The sequence below is a fragment of the Oratosquilla oratoria genome, chromosome 36, assembly GCF_046742065.1.
Source record: "Oratosquilla oratoria isolate Oo_2021 chromosome 36, ASM4674206v1, whole genome shotgun sequence".
Lineage (NCBI taxonomy): Eukaryota > Metazoa > Arthropoda > Malacostraca > Stomatopoda > Squillidae > Oratosquilla > Oratosquilla oratoria.
This window is the reverse complement of record NC_134812.1, coordinates 9791940-9809439: the sequence shown is the minus strand read 5'-3', so window position 1 is coordinate 9809439 and position 17500 is coordinate 9791940. Positions and strand designations below refer to the sequence as shown.

Here is a 17500-nt window from a genome sequence, read left to right as displayed (position 1 = left end):
ACCCACGCACTCACGCACGCACCCACGCACTCACGCATGGACCCATGCACTCACGCACGCACCCACGCACGCACCCACGCACTCACGCACGTACGCACCCACGCACGCACTCACGCACGCATCCATGCACTCAGGCATGCACACACGCACGCACTCACGCACGCACCCATGCACGCACCCACGCACCCATGCACGCACCCACGCACTCACGCACGCACCCACGCACTCACGCACGCACCCACGCACTCACGCACCCACGCACTCACGCACGCACTCACGCACGCACCCACGCACTCACGCACGCACGCACACACGCACACACGCACACACCCACGCACTCGCGCACGCACCCACGCATTCACGCACGCACCCACGCACTCACGCACGCATTCACGGACGCACTCACGTACGCACGCACCCACGCACTCACGTACGCCCCCACGCACTCACCCACGCACTCATGTACGCCCCACGCACTCACGCACGCACCCACGCACTCATGCACGCACTCACGCACGCACCCACGTACCCACGCACGCACGCACTCACGCACGCACCCACTCACTCACGCACGCACTGACGCATGCACCCACGCACTCACGCACGCACCCACGCACGCACTCGCGCACGCACTCACGCACGCACCCACACACCAACGCACGCACCTACGGACCCACGCACGCGCCCACGCACTCACGCACGCACCCACGCATTCACGCACGCACCCACGTACTCACCCACGCACTCACGCACGCACTCACGCACGCATTCACGGACGCACCCACGCACTCACGCACGCACGCACCAACGCACTCACCCACGGACCCACGCACTCACGCACGCACCCACGCACGCATCCACGCACTCACGCACGCACCCACGCACTCACGCACGCACCCACGCACGCACCCACGCACGCACCCACGCACGCACCCACGCACTCACGCACGCACCCACGCACTCACGCACGCACCCACGCACGCACTCACGCACCCACGCACTCACGCACGCATCCATGCACTCACGCACGCATCCATGCACTCACGCATGCACACACGCACGCACCCACGCACTCACGCACGCACCCACGCACGCACCCACGCACTCACGCACGCACCCACGCACTCACGCACGCACCCACGCACTCACGCACGCACCCACGCACTCACGCACGCACGCACACACCCACGCACTCGCGCACGCACCCATGCATTCACGCACTCACGCACGCACTCACGCACGCACTCACGCACGCACTCACGCACGCATTCACGGACGCACCCACGCACTCACGCATGCACGCACCCACGCACTCACGTACGCCCCCACGCACTCACCCACGCACTCACGTACGCCCCCACGCACTCACGCACGCACTCACGCACGCACCCACGCACTCACGCACGCACCCACGCACGCACACACCTACGCACCCACGCACGCGCCCACGCACTCACGCACGCACCCACGCATTCACGCACGCACCCACGTACTCACCCACGCACTCACGCACGCACTCATCCTCGCACCCACAAAGGATTACAAAGGATTACAAAGGCGGAGCATGCTGACAGGAGACCTTTTGGTCCATATCTAGGTAGGATGCGAAAAAAATCATAATAATAAAACAACAACAACAACAAAACTATATTAATGTAAATAACAAATAAAATACATAAATTCATATGTATAGTTAAATAATAAACAAACAGGTAAATAGTAAATAACAATAAATTGACATATAACTAATAATAAATGAAAATCAGACAGACAAATGATAACAAAACAAAAACAAATAATATAAGATAAATTATAATCATTACAGCATCTTATTTAGGTATTTTTCTAAATGATTCTTGAAGCTTCGAACTGAACCACATTGCACTACCTGTGCAGGAAGTTTATTCCTTTCATTAACTACACGGTTAGCAAAGTTGTTTCTACCTACTTCCAAATTGAATCTATTTCCGGACAGCTTGAGACCATTGTTTCTTGTCTGATTCTCATTCAATGTGAAAATTTGGTCACTTTTGATGTTGTCAATTCCCTTTAAAATCTTAAAGACCTGTATCAAGTCACCTCTGAGTCTACGCTTTTTTTTTTAGGAAAAACAGATTCATGTGTTTTAGTCGATTTTCGTATGATTTATTTTTGATATTTGGAATCAGTTTTGTGGCTCGCCGTTGTACTTTTTCCAGTCTGTCAATGTCTTTAATGAGATTCGGTGACCTACGCACCCACGCACGCGCCCACGCACTCACGCACGCACCTACGCATTCACGCACGCACCCACGTACTCACCCACGCACTCACGCACGCACCCACGCACTCACGCACGCACCCACTCTCGCACGCACGCACCCACCCACGCACACACGCACGCACGCACGCACGCAAGCACACACATATACTCAAACTCACACTATCACTCTCACTCACTCACTCACTCACTCACTCACTCACTCACTGTACCTCTCCTCTCCTTTATGTATGTATGTATGTATTTATGTATTTATGTATGGGCTTTGGGGAAGAGGGGAATGTCTGTTGAGGAAGGACGGGAGAGGATAGAAGACAGGGGTGAATGGAGAATGGTTGTATATGGATGATGTTGTGATTGCATGAGGTGGAATGGGTGGGGGGATGGGGGTGAGGTAGTATGTGTGAGTAAAATTTGACGCAGCCCGAAGGGATTTCTCCCCGTCTTCTCCTTTTATGCAATGGGGGGACGGAGAGGGGGGGGTCGCCGATTTAATGAAGCGGCCTTTCTGTGGATGTGCTGTGTCTTGCGACACTGCTTCTGACCCAGGGCAGTGGACAAGGTGCAGGGATGACCCGTCATCCAGGAGGTGCTAAGATAAGAGGGAGGGTGGAGGGGTGTGGAGTGTATTCAGGGATGGAATGGGTGGAAATGATTTTATGCCTTTTCCTTTTTGGCTACCTCCCTTGTAAGGGGGAAAAAGCCTTTGTATATGTATGTATGTATGTATGTATGTATGTATGTATGTATGTATGTATGTATGTATGCACGAGTATGTATGTATGTATGTATGTATGTATGTATGTATGTATGTATGTATGTATGTATGTATGTATGTATGTATGTATGTATCCATGTGTGTACGTACGTATGTACACTTGTATGTACACTCTTGGAGGAGGGAGGAATTGCAGGACTTCACGACCCCTTTTGATGGTCGCGACCCCCATTTTGAAAAACTCTGACCAAAACATAAAACATCTAGGATTTTGGTACATTATATTTAAGGATTCAAATAAGGTAGCTTAATTGATTATAGGCTCCTACATCCATCATACTACATACATCTGTAATATATGTATCGACGGAAACTCGGAAAATAACATCTGTGATCGCATAGGGCAGGGGTGGGCAACCTTTGTAAGTATGTGTGCCAAAATCAGCCAAATCTTTGTTACGGAATTTTCTTACGTGTCACTGGAGTAAAATTATAGGCCTACATACGAGTATAGGTCCCGTCCCTTAACCTCGTGGGGCCCCAGTTCGCCACCCAGCGCAGCATACGGTTACCAATGGTTATAGAAAAGAAACTGGAAATTTATAAGTTATTTGTTTTAAGATTAGCTCTGGGTTCCGCGTGCCGGGGAAAAAATAGTTCGTGTGCTAAGTTTGGCACGCGTGCCAAGGGTTGCCCAGCCCTGTTATACGTTGGTCCAGAGATAAATAACAATTGTTGGGGAGTTATACCGGTTGTTTTTGTTTATGGTTTACTTTAATGTCTAAGTACTCTATTGTTGCAATAACGAAAAAATTAATCGTATTTTGACCAAGTTAACAGTTATAATTTGTTTTCATAACAATAAAGTCAACCTTCCTGGATGTATTGGTATATAAACGATGGCAAGATGTTGTTAAGATTGGTCTAAAGCCCTCGAGTTTTTGGCAATTTTTTACAAAATTAATCTACCAAGGGCGCAACCTTGTTTTAAAAGAAGCTACGGCCATCTCAACGGACCAATTATACACGACAACCAAATTAGCACGTTTTGCTTGGACAAATATTAGATGATTTTATTCAGCTAAGGCTGAGACCCAGAATAAAAAGGGCTAAAACAAAAAGCGGCTGGGCTCAAAAGTCTGCCGACAAACCTTCCAGTGTACGTACACACGTATACGCACACGTACACACATATACACACGTTCACACACACATAAACACACAAACTTTCCTGGCGGCAGCTAGAATGGGCTCTGACATCTCGTCATACCCCCCAAAGGGCTCGATAACGGAAGAAAACGGTGTTACTGAGGTGTTCTTGGAAGCTCATCAAGTCCGTGATAGGTTGGGTTATTTCCACAACACCCAGCCCGTACCTTGTCCCACTACAGTCACGTCATATATACATATATATATATATGTATATATGTATATATAATATATATATATATATATATATATATATATATATATTTTTACATATATATACATATATCGCTGCATCATTGCAAGACTGTCGTAACTCAAATTTCGTGATTTTTCAGGAGAAGCATTTTAAAGTATCTAAGTCCTATAACTTTAATAATTTTGCCCTAAGCAACAAAATTTACCATCTTGATTAGGTAAATAGGGCTCGACTTGACTTACGACTTTATTACCAAAACACGCAGAATCATTCGGCATTATCATAAAGCATTGTAACTCTATACTTGAATTTTTTGAGTTATGACATATAAGCACATACATATAGTGGGATTTGGGTTTGCGATCACGCCCTTAACTGGGCTACGTGACCTAGCCAAACCTCTCAATGGAGCCCACTACCTGGGCTATCTACTGGACCAAAACTGAGCTCACAGATCTTGCTCATCTATTGCATTCTAGCCCTGAATTAACCTAACCTCACTGTGGATTACCTAGCTAGTCTATAGCAGAGAAACTGGGGCCTTAGAACTTACCTTAAGGACAGAGTGGATGGATATGTACATATAAGCACATACATATAGGGGGATTTGGGTTTGCGATCACGCCCTTGACTGGGCTACGTGACCTAGCCAAACCTCTCAATGGAGCCCACTACCTGGGCTATCTACTGGACCAAATCTGATTTCGCAGATCTTGCTCATCTGTTGCATTCTAGCCCTAAATTAACCTAACCTCACTGTGGACTGCCTAGCTAGTCTGTAGCAGAGAAACTGGGGCCTTAGAACTTACCTTAAGGACAGAGTGGATGGATATGTACATATAAGCACATACATATAGGGGGATTTGGGTTTGCGATCACGCCCTTGACTGGCCTACGTGACCTAGCCAAACCTCTCAATGGAGCCCACTACCTGGGCTATCTATTGGACCAAAACTGAGCTCACAGATCTTGCTCATGTGTTGCATTCTAGCCCTAAATTAACCTAACCTCACTGTGGATTACCTAGCTAGTCTATAGCAGAGAAACTGGGGCCTTAGAATTTACCTTAAGTACAGAATGGATGGATATGTCCAGCAGGCTGGTAACCGCAAGTGAATTGTGTTTTTTTTTTCTTTCTTTCTTCCCAGTGATGGAAGTAATGGGTATTGGGAATCAGATGGTATTTGCCTGATATGTGCTCAAACAATCCCAATTAACAATTTCTCCATTAATGCAGAGATTGGATATAAGAAAAAGAAATTACTTCGAGAAGCGTTTTATGAAACATACCCTTGCTTTTCTTCAACTCCCAAGCCATTTCCACCACTGTCTGGACGAAACACTATTTTTTTGCGATTATTTTTTCGTGTTATAGTTATTGGAAGGACACCGCAGTCCTTTCAAAAGCACTCGCAACGCCATTTTTCAAACACAAGAAAAAAAAATCACAAATCACACCACACATCGACACTCGACACAAACCAATTCAGAACTAAGATGGCGCCCGACCGATTTCGTTTTCGTTATGAAGGAATGCCCCGTGATTGGCTGAAACGGGTCACGTGGTTCGGAACAATCAGGTTATTGGCTGAAACTCCCGCCAAATAATATTAGTCAAGAGACATTTGTACTTTCATGACGAAAGTCAAGGTTATTTTATTTAATTACACGAGAAAAATCTCACAGATGAATTTTGATCTTTTATTTATTTGCCAAGATGTTTAGACATTCCATAAACTCGTTTCTAATGGTAGATGTCTTCGCTAGATGACTCCGCTCACGAAAAATAACCAAGAGACAGTTAGCGATATATAACGAAAATCAAGATTTTTTTTCCCTTAAGTTGCATAAGGAAAATCTGACAGACGAGTTTCACTTATTTTTTCTTATTTAACAAGATGGCTAGGTTTTTCTTAAACTCGTTTCTTATTGTAGAATACTTAAGAACCTTGATGGAGGTCGAAAAATAGATAAAAGACATAAGACATGCGCAAAATTCATTTTGTAATAGAATGGTTAACAATTGGAACATGCTGCCACAGTTTGTTGTTGACTCACAGTCTATTTGGAAATTTGAAAACAATATAGATAAGGCATGGAGGGATCAAGATTTATTTTATAATTATAGAGCTAAAATAGATTATAGTAAAATTATTTATAATATAGCCACCACCACCACCACCACCACCACCAGTGTAATCACAAATTTAGTTAATCATTCCGAGCTGGATGTACAGGCTTAACAGCCTCTTCCAGAACATCAACTGTTAAACTGTTAAACTGTTAAAACAAGGCTTGTCCTTAACCTATGAAATAAATGATAAGAGTGTCTTTACTGTACGTACAAAGTTTCTTGATTCCAAAATCCAAAATCAGGGCTTCCCTTTCAGAAGGGACGAGGTTAATCTATTTTTAGAATATATAATAATAATAATAATCTTTGTCAATCCAACCTAAAGCGTTTAATAATTTTTTACCTTCCGTCAAAAATCTTAAGCCTACGTTAAGAATGGGTTTAAAGAACATCCAACCATCTTGGAAAAAAAATGAAAATTGTCTGACAGATTTTACTTGTGTAATTAAAGAAAATAATCTTGATTTTCGTTATATATTGCCAACTGTCCCTTGTTTATTATTTTTTGCGGGCCCATTGGCGAGTCATGTAGTGGAGACATCTACAATTAGAAAAGAATTTATGGAATGTCTAACCATCTTGGCAAATAAGAAAAGAAATCGAAATTCATCTGTAAGATTTTTCTTGTGTAATTAAAGAAAATAACCGTGACTTTCGTCATGTAGGTACAAATGTTTCTTGATTAATATCATTTGGCGGGAGTTTCAGCCAATAACCTGATTGTTCTGAACCACGTGACCCGTTTCAGCCAATCATGGGGCTTTCCTTCATACCTTACCGTCGTGCCATATCCTCTTGGACTTCGGCAACCATGGAGCGCCACCGTTCACGGTCCCTAGTTACATGTAACATCTGTGCTGGTTTGAGTTGTTTTCCCGTCGCCCTCATCAGCCCGTCCATATACCTCTCCCTCTGCTTTCCTCTTGCTCTCCTTCCCTCCACCATTCCCGTCATCACCACCTCTTCCAACCCCTCCCTCCTCATTATATGTCCTAAGAATAGCAACTGTCTTTTCCTTATTTTTGTCATCAATTCCCTATCTGTCTCCATTTCTCTCAATACTTCTTCATTTGTTTTCTTCGCTGTCCATGGTACTCTTAATACTCGTCTCCATATCCACATTTCTGCTGCTTCTAATTTTTCCTGCAATTTCTTTGCTGGTTGTCCACGCTTCTGAATCATATAATAGTGTTGACCATATTAATGTTTTAACTGTTCTTCTCCTTATATCTGTAGACATTTTCTTGTTTGTTAAAATCCCTTTCATTTTCTGAAACGTGCTATTAGCTATCGCTATCCTTGATTTTATTTCTTTTTCACATCTACAGTCTTCTGTCAATACGCTTCCCAGGTACGAAAATTTGGTTACTTGTTCCTTCATAACAAACACGAAATCGTTCGGGCGCCATCTTAGTTCTGAATTGGTTTGTGTCGAGTGTCGATGTGTGGCGTCTAAAGATTTGTGATTTTTTTTCTTGTGTTTGAAAAATGGTGTTGCGAGTGCTAAGGACTGCGGTGCCCTTCCAATATAATTTTTTTTTTTTTTTGCGAATATTTTCGTATTATAGTGTTTCGTCTAGGCAGTGGTGGAAACTGCTTGGGAGTTGGAGAAAAACAAAGGTATGTATTATGACTCGCTTCTCAATTTTTTTTCTTATGTTCATTCTCCGCACAAATGGAGAAATTTTCCGTTGTTCTTTTTTTTAGCACATATCGTGAGTAAACTAGTCAGGCAAATACCACCTTGTTCCCAACACCCATTACTTCCATCACTGGTTTTATGAAAAAGAAAAACAAGAACAAGATTCACTTGCGCTCACTAGCCTGCTGGACATATCCATCCACAATGTACTTAAGGTAAGTTCTAAGGCCCCAGTTTCTCTGCTACAGACTAGCTAGGCAGTCCACAGTGAGGTTAGGATAAGTTATTGCTAGAATGCATCAGATGAGCAAGATTTGTGATGCCAGGTTTGGTCCAGTAGATAGCCCAGGTAGTGGGCTCCATTGAGAGGTTTGGCTAGGTCACGTAGCCCAGTCAAGAGCGTGATCGCAAACCCAATTCCCCCTACATGAATTTGTGTTTATATCTATGTATATTGTAAATGTATGTGTGCATATGTATGTGTGTTTATATCTATGTACACAGTAAATGTATATGTGTGTGTGTTTATGTGTGTATATGTATATGTATATGTATATATATGTACTGTATATGTATGTGTACTGTATATGTATATATACTGCATATGTATATATTGTGTATGTTTTTTTTACATTGATGCCAAATTTATCCAGTGCATCCAAAGAAGTACCTATAAGCCTATCACTTAAAGCAAAAGATAAAATCGTACCGAAAGCGAATCTTTACAAACGACTGTACTGATCACAAAAAAAGTGCCACAGGGTAAAGAAGGTAGTGTGGGTGCCGCCAAGGGAAGGAATGAAAATGGGTATTATTTTAGTTGTGCACACCTACACGATATAGTATTAGAAAATTGAATATTAATTTTGTAAATTAAAACACATGAACGTAATATACAGTTTTCTTAGCGGAAATGAATAACAAAACCAATTAGGGATTTATTTTTGCACCGCGATATAGCATAAATAACAAAACCAAAGAGGGTTTTATTTTAGATGTGCACACATACGCGATATAGCATTAGTAAATTAAATATTAATTTTGTAAATTAAAATATATGAACGTAATATGCGATTTTCTTGGCGGAAGTAAAAAAAAAAAGTGCTACAAGCAAATCTACTAACGAACGAAGCCGCTAGGATACAGTCCAGACGGTAATAGCCTGGCGCCGGCGACAGAAAGCAACGATATTGGGAAAAGTGTCACTCGGAAGGGTAGGAGCCTTGGGGGAAGAGAAGATGAGTTGCAATTCCTCACAGTCGAATGACGTCAAATTACGCACACGCGCTCGCACACACAAGCAGACGCGCACGCGCACGCAAGCAGACGAGTGTACACACACGGACATGCACACACACATATATAAATATAAATACAAATACAAATATATATATATATATATATATATATATATATATGTATATATATATATATATATATATATATATATATATATACGTACATACACACACATGCACACACCCCGCACATAACTCCACAAAAGTTTTGCAAGAAAATCTAATTTGCAGTATGTTATGCAAGTATCATTATACATGAAACCTAATATAAACTTGTAACTCTTTGAGAAAGAGTAAAGAAAAAAAAATATCCTCCATAATCCCTCCAAAGTGTGGGTGGAAATTGAAACGCCTTCCATGAAAGAGACACGTTTAGACCTTTTAAATCAAAAGTGAGCGAAAAAGTCATACAAACATATACATACATATGCCAAAGGCTTTCTCCCCCTTACATGGGGGGTAGCCAAAAAAAAAAGGCATAGAAACCACTCCCACTCGTTCCATCCCCTATATATTCCACTCCCCTCCACCCTCCTCCCTCCCTCTCATCTTGGCACCTCGTATACCAAGGGATTTTTTCCCCCTTACAAGGGAGGTAGCCAAAGTCAAAAAGGCATAATTCCATTCCCATGCATATTATTCCTCTCCATTGTACCCACATTCACCACCTTCCCCTTCCTCCCTCTCATCTTAGCTCCTACTGGATGACAGGTCATCACTTACATATACCAAGGGATTTTCCACCTTACAAGGGAGGTAGCCAAAATTGAAGGACATAACTCCACTCCCATGTGTTTCATCCCTCCCATTGTACCCACATTCACCACCTACCCCTCCCTCCCTCCCTCTCATATTGGCTCCTCCTGGATGCCGGCTATCCCCCTGCATATACCAAGGGATTTTTCCCCCTTACAAGGGAGGTAGCCAAAATTGAAAGACATATTTCCACTCCCACTCGTTTCATCTTCATCCATTCTATTCCCCCTTACAAGGGAGGTAGCCAAAGTTGAAGGACATAATTCCACTCCCATCCATTTCATCCTCACATACTCCACTCTCACACACACCCCTCCCTCCCTCCCTCTCCTCTTGGCTCCTCCTGGATGACGGGTCATCCCTGCATCCCTCTCATTGCCCTATGTCAGAAGCAATACAGCAATGGAAAAGTTATATCGGCAAATAAAAGATCAAAGGAAATTTTGAAGGTCAAAAGCGGTCGGTGTAACATTGATATACAGGGTGGCTCAAAAGTTACTTTACTCAAACATCTAATAAGTATTCAATCATTTACAATAAGATATTGCTGGAATAAGAATAGATGAATTGATAATGTCTGGGGTAGGGTAAGTTTTGTTTGGAATAGAAATAGATAAATTTATAATGTTTAGGCAAGGTAACTCTTTTTTTTACTTTACTTTTATACTTTTGTGTGATCTGAGATTGAAATAAGTAAATTGATATAAGTAAATTAAATGAGTCAATGTTTGGTGAAGAGGTCTTGTTGGAAACGTACTGTATCTTGCTGCATTTCTTCTGACCCGAGGCAGTGGGCGGGAGACGGGAATGACTTTTCATCCACGAGGAGCTAAGATGAGAGGGGGAAAGGGTGGTGGATGGGCGTGAAATGGGCGCGAGTGGGTACATGTCTTTTGATTTGGCTACCCTTCTTATAAAGATAATGTTTAGGTAAGGTAACTTTTAGGCCAACTTGCATAATATTTTATTCATTATTTTGACGCCTCTGTTAACGGTTTTCAAGAAAAAATGTAATTCCTGATAAGTTAACAATCTAGGGGACCCCCTTAGTATAAAGACCATGTTTAGATAAGGTAACTTTTAGGCCATCTTGTATAGTATTTTATTCCTTATTTTGAGGCCTCTGTTGGTTTTCAAGAAAAAATTGTAATTCCTGATAAGTTAACAATTTAGGGAAACCTCTTAGTATAAAGATAAAGTTTAGATAAGGTAACTTTTAGGCCACCCTTATTTTGACGTCTTTGTTGCGGTTTTCTTAAAAGAAAATATTTATACTTCTTGATAAGTTAACGGTTTATTTCCTACCGCCTTTTAAAAGAATTATAGATACCTTTATCGTTAAAGGGCTTCTCCTAGTTTCAAACGCATATAATCATGATAGAAATTCGATAGTGACAGCGACATTAATCTGATATTTTTCACGGCAGTCACATGCAGGATTCGAGCCCACTGCTCTCGGCCACCCGTAAGATTGGCCGAGTGGGTAAAGGCATTGTGAAGATAATCTTACGGGTGGCCGAAAGCAGTGGGTTCGAATCCTGCATGCGACTGTCATAAAAAATTATCATATAAAATCATATTTACAGGTTTCTTACTCTTTTCATGCCAACGCTTCCCTGCAGTGCTTCAACTGTGATTCACTGTCGCATCCTCTTTAACACGCTACAACAATAGTAGGCGTTACGTCACAAGTTCTTCTCGGAGATTCTATGACATAGATTCTGCCCACGCTGGAAAGGCCATAGGAATCTGGGGCTGAGTTTATAAAAGGTCCTAACCCTTCAGTCTAGTCATAAATCTTCAAAATGGCGAAGATTTTACCTAAATCCCTAGGTCGGCGACCTAAATTCTTATGTCGGCGACCTAAATTCCTATGTCGACGACCTAAATTCCTATGTCAGCGACCTGAATGCTTATGTCTAGACATAAGCATTTAGGTCGCCGACATAGGGATTTAGGCAAAATCTCCGCTATATTGAAGATTTGTTGTCTAGACTCAGAGGTTAGGATCTTTTATAAACTTGGCCCCTGATCCATAAGTAAGCTATGGACGAACTGAGAAACAGATACCGTATGAGACAGAATGAAAGGAGCAAAGGCAGTGGTAGTGAGAGAGCAAGACAGAACATAAGAATGGAGGAGACTGCAAGAGACCATAAGGCCTACACTAGGTAGTTTCATGTCCCTTACCACCTATCATCCCCATCCATAAAATTATCTTTTCTTGTCTTAAACAACCAATTGTTTCAGCACACACTACATAGTTACTAAGTCTATTCCATTCGTTAACCATGTATCTTTCCTTCCAATTTCTGATGTATTAGCATCGTCTATAGATAAACTTACTGTTTGAACTGAAAAAAGATCACAAATTTGTCACCAGATTTAAAAATATTTCAATGTTCATTGAATAATTTCAAGGGTATATTTTGACACAAAAATCCCAATACTTTCTTTGTCTGATTTTCCATTGAATTTTGTTACTTTTCTGGGATTCTCTCTTGCTTAATTAAGCATCCTGCGATATATCTGTACGAGTTTTTCCATCTCCCTCTGGACTTCGCTTAAGGAGCTATCGCACTGAGATATTTTTCCTCCAGCATTCTACCTCCAACCTTCATCTAAATAACTACAATATGACTTCACTTAGAGAAATCTAGATTTCTCTAAGAACTTTTCAACAATATGTCTAACATTCATGTAATCTTATAATCTCTTGGTTCATCATTCAGCTTTGCTATACATGACAGAAATATAACTTGATATTTGGAGATTTGAAAAATAGAATATTGTAACCGAAGTCGTTTTTACTCGAACGAATTCTCAACTGTCGGCGCTGGTGAAGCCCGTGGAAGCCCAGTGTGATAACCTATTTAGTCCTACAATGATGCTTTCTAGTTTTCGCACTAGTTTCTTAAGATTGCGGTGTTCTGCGAAGGCCTTCACGTTTTAGGTGTAGTACACCATGGGTGGGCAACCTTTTTAAGTGTGGGTGCCAAAATCAGCCAAATCTTTTATACAAAATTTTCTCACGTGCCAACAGAGTAACATAAATGATACGCCTACATACGAGTACGGGCCCCCTTCCTTCACCTACAGCCCAAATCCGTCGCTCATCACAACATGCTGTTACTATCTGTCATTCAAAAGAAGTCTTGTTAAATTGGACAGCCTGACGATATGTGTAGCTGTTCCACATTAAATAATGAGGAAAAAAATTCCGCAGTTTTGAGCGACTAGTTACACAGATCGTCAGAACGTCAGTGGCTATCCAATTTAACAAAAATTGTATTAGAGAGAAAATCACTCCAAGATCAAAAGAAGTCTTCACCTTCAACAGGAATTCGAATCATCCGGACAATGTTTAATCACACTTGGTGTCACAGTTGTCGTACAGTAATCTTGGAGCTAAAGCTTCGTTTCACACTTATCGACTTTTCGCCGTGCGTCGTCCACGACACGACGTCGTGTTCTCAAATAACCATAAATGTCTTTGGCCGCTTTCACGGATGGTTGTAGTCGTGACGTGTGAAAGTGTCCATACACACCCAGGGTTATTTGCGAGCACGACGTCGTGTCATGGACGGTTCACGGCGAAAAGTCGGTTCGTGTGAAACGAGGCTAAGTGAATTGACGATGATCCAGCATGAAGGCGCTTAACGATATTGGGTGTATTGTCTATGATGGCTAAGAGGCGGTGACTATAATCGCGAGAACTTACTTGCCAAACAGTTTCTGGCGAGATACGCCTTTGGTTCTCAGTTATTCGATACATAAAGCCTTGTTGACACGGGTCTTGTTTAGCAACACCGCGAGTGGGTACGCCCCACACTGTCACTCTTACACTCTCTTCACTCTCACAACTTTATCTTCACCTGTCATCTCCCCCCCCCCATCACCCAGCTTTGGTTACAACTTTTCCAAGTACTCGGAAAAAGCTGTAACAAGCGAGACGTCGTACAAATACAATAAGGGCTCCGTCCTCATTTGTGATGTTTATTTCGATAGACGTGCAGCAACTCCCACTTTCATACAAATTCCCTTTAAGCCAGCACGGACGTGCCAATTAGCAGTGGACGTCTGTTTCTTAACGTGGCGGCACACTAGACTAGCATGCTTCTTGGTTTTGCTACTTCGTTTGAGGAGAAACGACTTCGGGTACAATAGTCTAGACTTCTGCAGGAACATTACAAAGGATTACAAAGGCGGAGCATGCCGACAGGAGACCTTTTGGTCCATATCTAGGTCGGATGCGAAAAAAATCATAATGATAATAAATTGATAAATAAAAACTATAATAATGTAAATAACAAATAAAATACACAAATAAATGCATAGGTATAGTTAGATAATAAACAAACAGGTAAATAGTAAATAATGATATATTGACATATAACTAACAATAAATGAGAATCAAACTGACAAATGATAACAAAACAAAAACAAATAATATAAAATAAATTATAATCATCATGTATCATTAATTTATCTGTAAATTTATTATCATTTACCTGTTTGTCTATTATTTAACTTTACCTATTTATTGATTCTATTTATTATTTACATTACTATAAATTTTATTTATCTATTTATTTACCATTATTATACATTTTTATACATCCGACCTAGTTATGGACCAAAAGGTCTCCTGTTGACATGTTCCTTCTTTGTAATCTCATCAATGTGTCTAACATTCGTATTCTAGGTTTAACTTAGTTTGTCATTCAGCTTCTCTATGACGCAAGAGTTTTTTGATATTTAGAAATTTGAAAAAAAAATCGTAATCGAAGTCATTTCTGCTCAAACGAAGTAGCAAAAGCAAGCAGCATGCTAGCGAGAAATGCCTAGCGTACTGCCACCTTTAGTGTCAGTGGCATTATCGTACATACCAGTTTTGGTTACCATCAGGTAATTCTATCAATATCAAGGAAATGTTCTTCTTATCTAAGATATGGCCATAGTCTAACATCGAATAATTTGCTTTTTCTCTTCCTTTTTTTTTTTTTTCTATCCTTCTTTTCCTTCTCCCCTTCTTCTCCCTCCTCTTCCTTCTCCTCTTCTTCCCTCTCCTCTTTCTTCTCCTCTTATTCTCCCTCCTCTTCCTTCTCCCCTTCTTCTCCCTCCTCTTCCTTTTCCCCTTCTTCCTCTCCTTCCTCTTCCTTCTCCCCTTCTTCTCCCTCCTCTTCCTTCTCCTCTTCTTCTCCCTCCTCTTCCTTCTCCCCTTCTTCTCCTTCCTTTTCCTTCTCCCTTTCTTCTCCCTCCTCTTCCTTCTCCCCTTCTTCTCCCTCCTTTTCCTTCTCCCCTTCCTCTCTCTCCTTTCCCTTCTCCCCTTCTTTTCCCTCCTCTTCCTTCTCCCTTTCTTCCCCCTCCTCTTCCTTCTCGCCTTCTTCTCCCTCCTCTTCCTTCTCCCATTCTTCTCCCTCCTCTTACTTCTCCCCTTCTTCTCCCTCCTCTTCCTTCTCCCCTTCTTCTCCCTCCTCTTCCTTCTCCCCTTCTTCTCCCTCCTCTTCCTTCTCTTCTTCTTCTCCCTCCTCTTCCTTCTCCCCTTCTTCTCCCTCCTCTTCCTTCTCTCCTTCTTCTCCCTCCTCCTCCTTCTCCCCTTCTTCCCCTCCTCTTCCTTCTCCCCTTCTTCTCCCTCTTCTTCCCTCTCCCCTTCTTCTCCCCACTCTTCCTTCTCCCCTTCTTCTTCTTCTCCTTCCTCTTCCTTCTCCTCTTCTTCTCCCTCCTCTTCCTTCTCCTCTTCTTCTCCCTCCTCTTCCTTCTCCCCTTCTTCTTCCTCCTCTTCCTTCTCCCCTCCTTCTCCCTTCTTCCCCCTCCTCTTCCTTCTCCCTTCTTCCCCCTCCTCTTCCTTCTCTTCTTCTTTCCTCTTCCTTCTCCTCTTCTTCTCCCTCCTCTTCCTCCTCCCCTTCTTCTCCCTCCTCTTCCTTCTCTCCTTCTCCCTCCTCTTCCTTCTCCTCTTCTCTGGCCGAACGGGTTAGAGCGTCGCTACTTGTGACGGAGGTCGAGATGATGACGGTTCGAACCCTGTCACCGGCGAGTTGAACCTAGGTCATGTTTAATTAAATTCCACGCTACAAAGTCCTTTGTAAGGGGCACCGTCTTAGCCACCTGATAGGGCGGATAGTCCGTGATGTTATTCCGAATAGAATTGAATTGATTGATAAGCTAATTTCTCTATATTTCTCCTCCGTCATAGATAAGAGAAAAGAACTCGGGCACTATCAAAGCACGACGATGTGATAAGGAGAAAGAAGAGAAAACGAAGATGATTCCTTACGTGAGAACGAAAATAAATTAAATTCCTTTAAGGAGTCGAGAGAAAAGCATAGCCAGTTAATGAGAAATAGAAGTATGGATCCATCTTATTAATCACATGCGCGCGCTCGCACACACACAAGTACACACGCACGCGCGCACACATGCTCACATATGCATACACACACAAAAAGACGCGTACACAAGTACACACGTACGCATATATGCACACTCACACGTGTACACATGCTCACATACATACGCACACAAACAAACGCGCACACAATTACACATGTACACACAGATACACACCCACGCGTACTCACACGCTCATACATACACACGCACACAAACAAACGCGCACAAAAGTACACACGTACACACAGCTACACACACACACGTGTACACACACGCACACAAACAGACGCGCACACAAGTACGCACAAATGTATACACACACGTACACACATCCTCGCACATACACACGCACACAAACAGATGCGCACACAATTACACGCGTACGCACAAATACACTCATGTACGCATACATGATCGCGCACACACACACACACGCACACACATACACACACACACACACACACACACACACACACACACACACACACACACGCACACACACACACACGCACACACACACACACTGATATATGTGCATACACACAAACACACACGTACGCACAAATACAAAACCACGCGTGCACATACACACGCACGTACACATGATTAAGTGCCATGTCGGTGTAATGGTTAGCGTCGCGGTTTGCCAACCTACAAATACGAGATCGTGCCACGCTGAGAAATTTAAAGCATCAAAATGCTGGGAGCCATTACTGACCCAGTTGGGCAAGCGAATGGATGGCTTCTGTAATGATGTCTTATAAGACATGTTTGGCTGCTTTATATTCCCATGCAGTTTGATTTGTGCAATATACTAAGTGTGTGTGTGTGTTTGTATGTGTGTGTGTGTGTATATGTGTGTGTATGTGTGTATGTGTGTGTGTGTGTGTGTGT

General features: G+C 42.6%; 1 pseudogene; it reads left to right on the top strand.

Moving 5' to 3' along the window:
- The window catches only part of LOC143019026 (uncharacterized), a 66529-nt pseudogene that overhangs the window by 14944 nt on the left and 34085 nt on the right, over positions 1-17500 (top strand).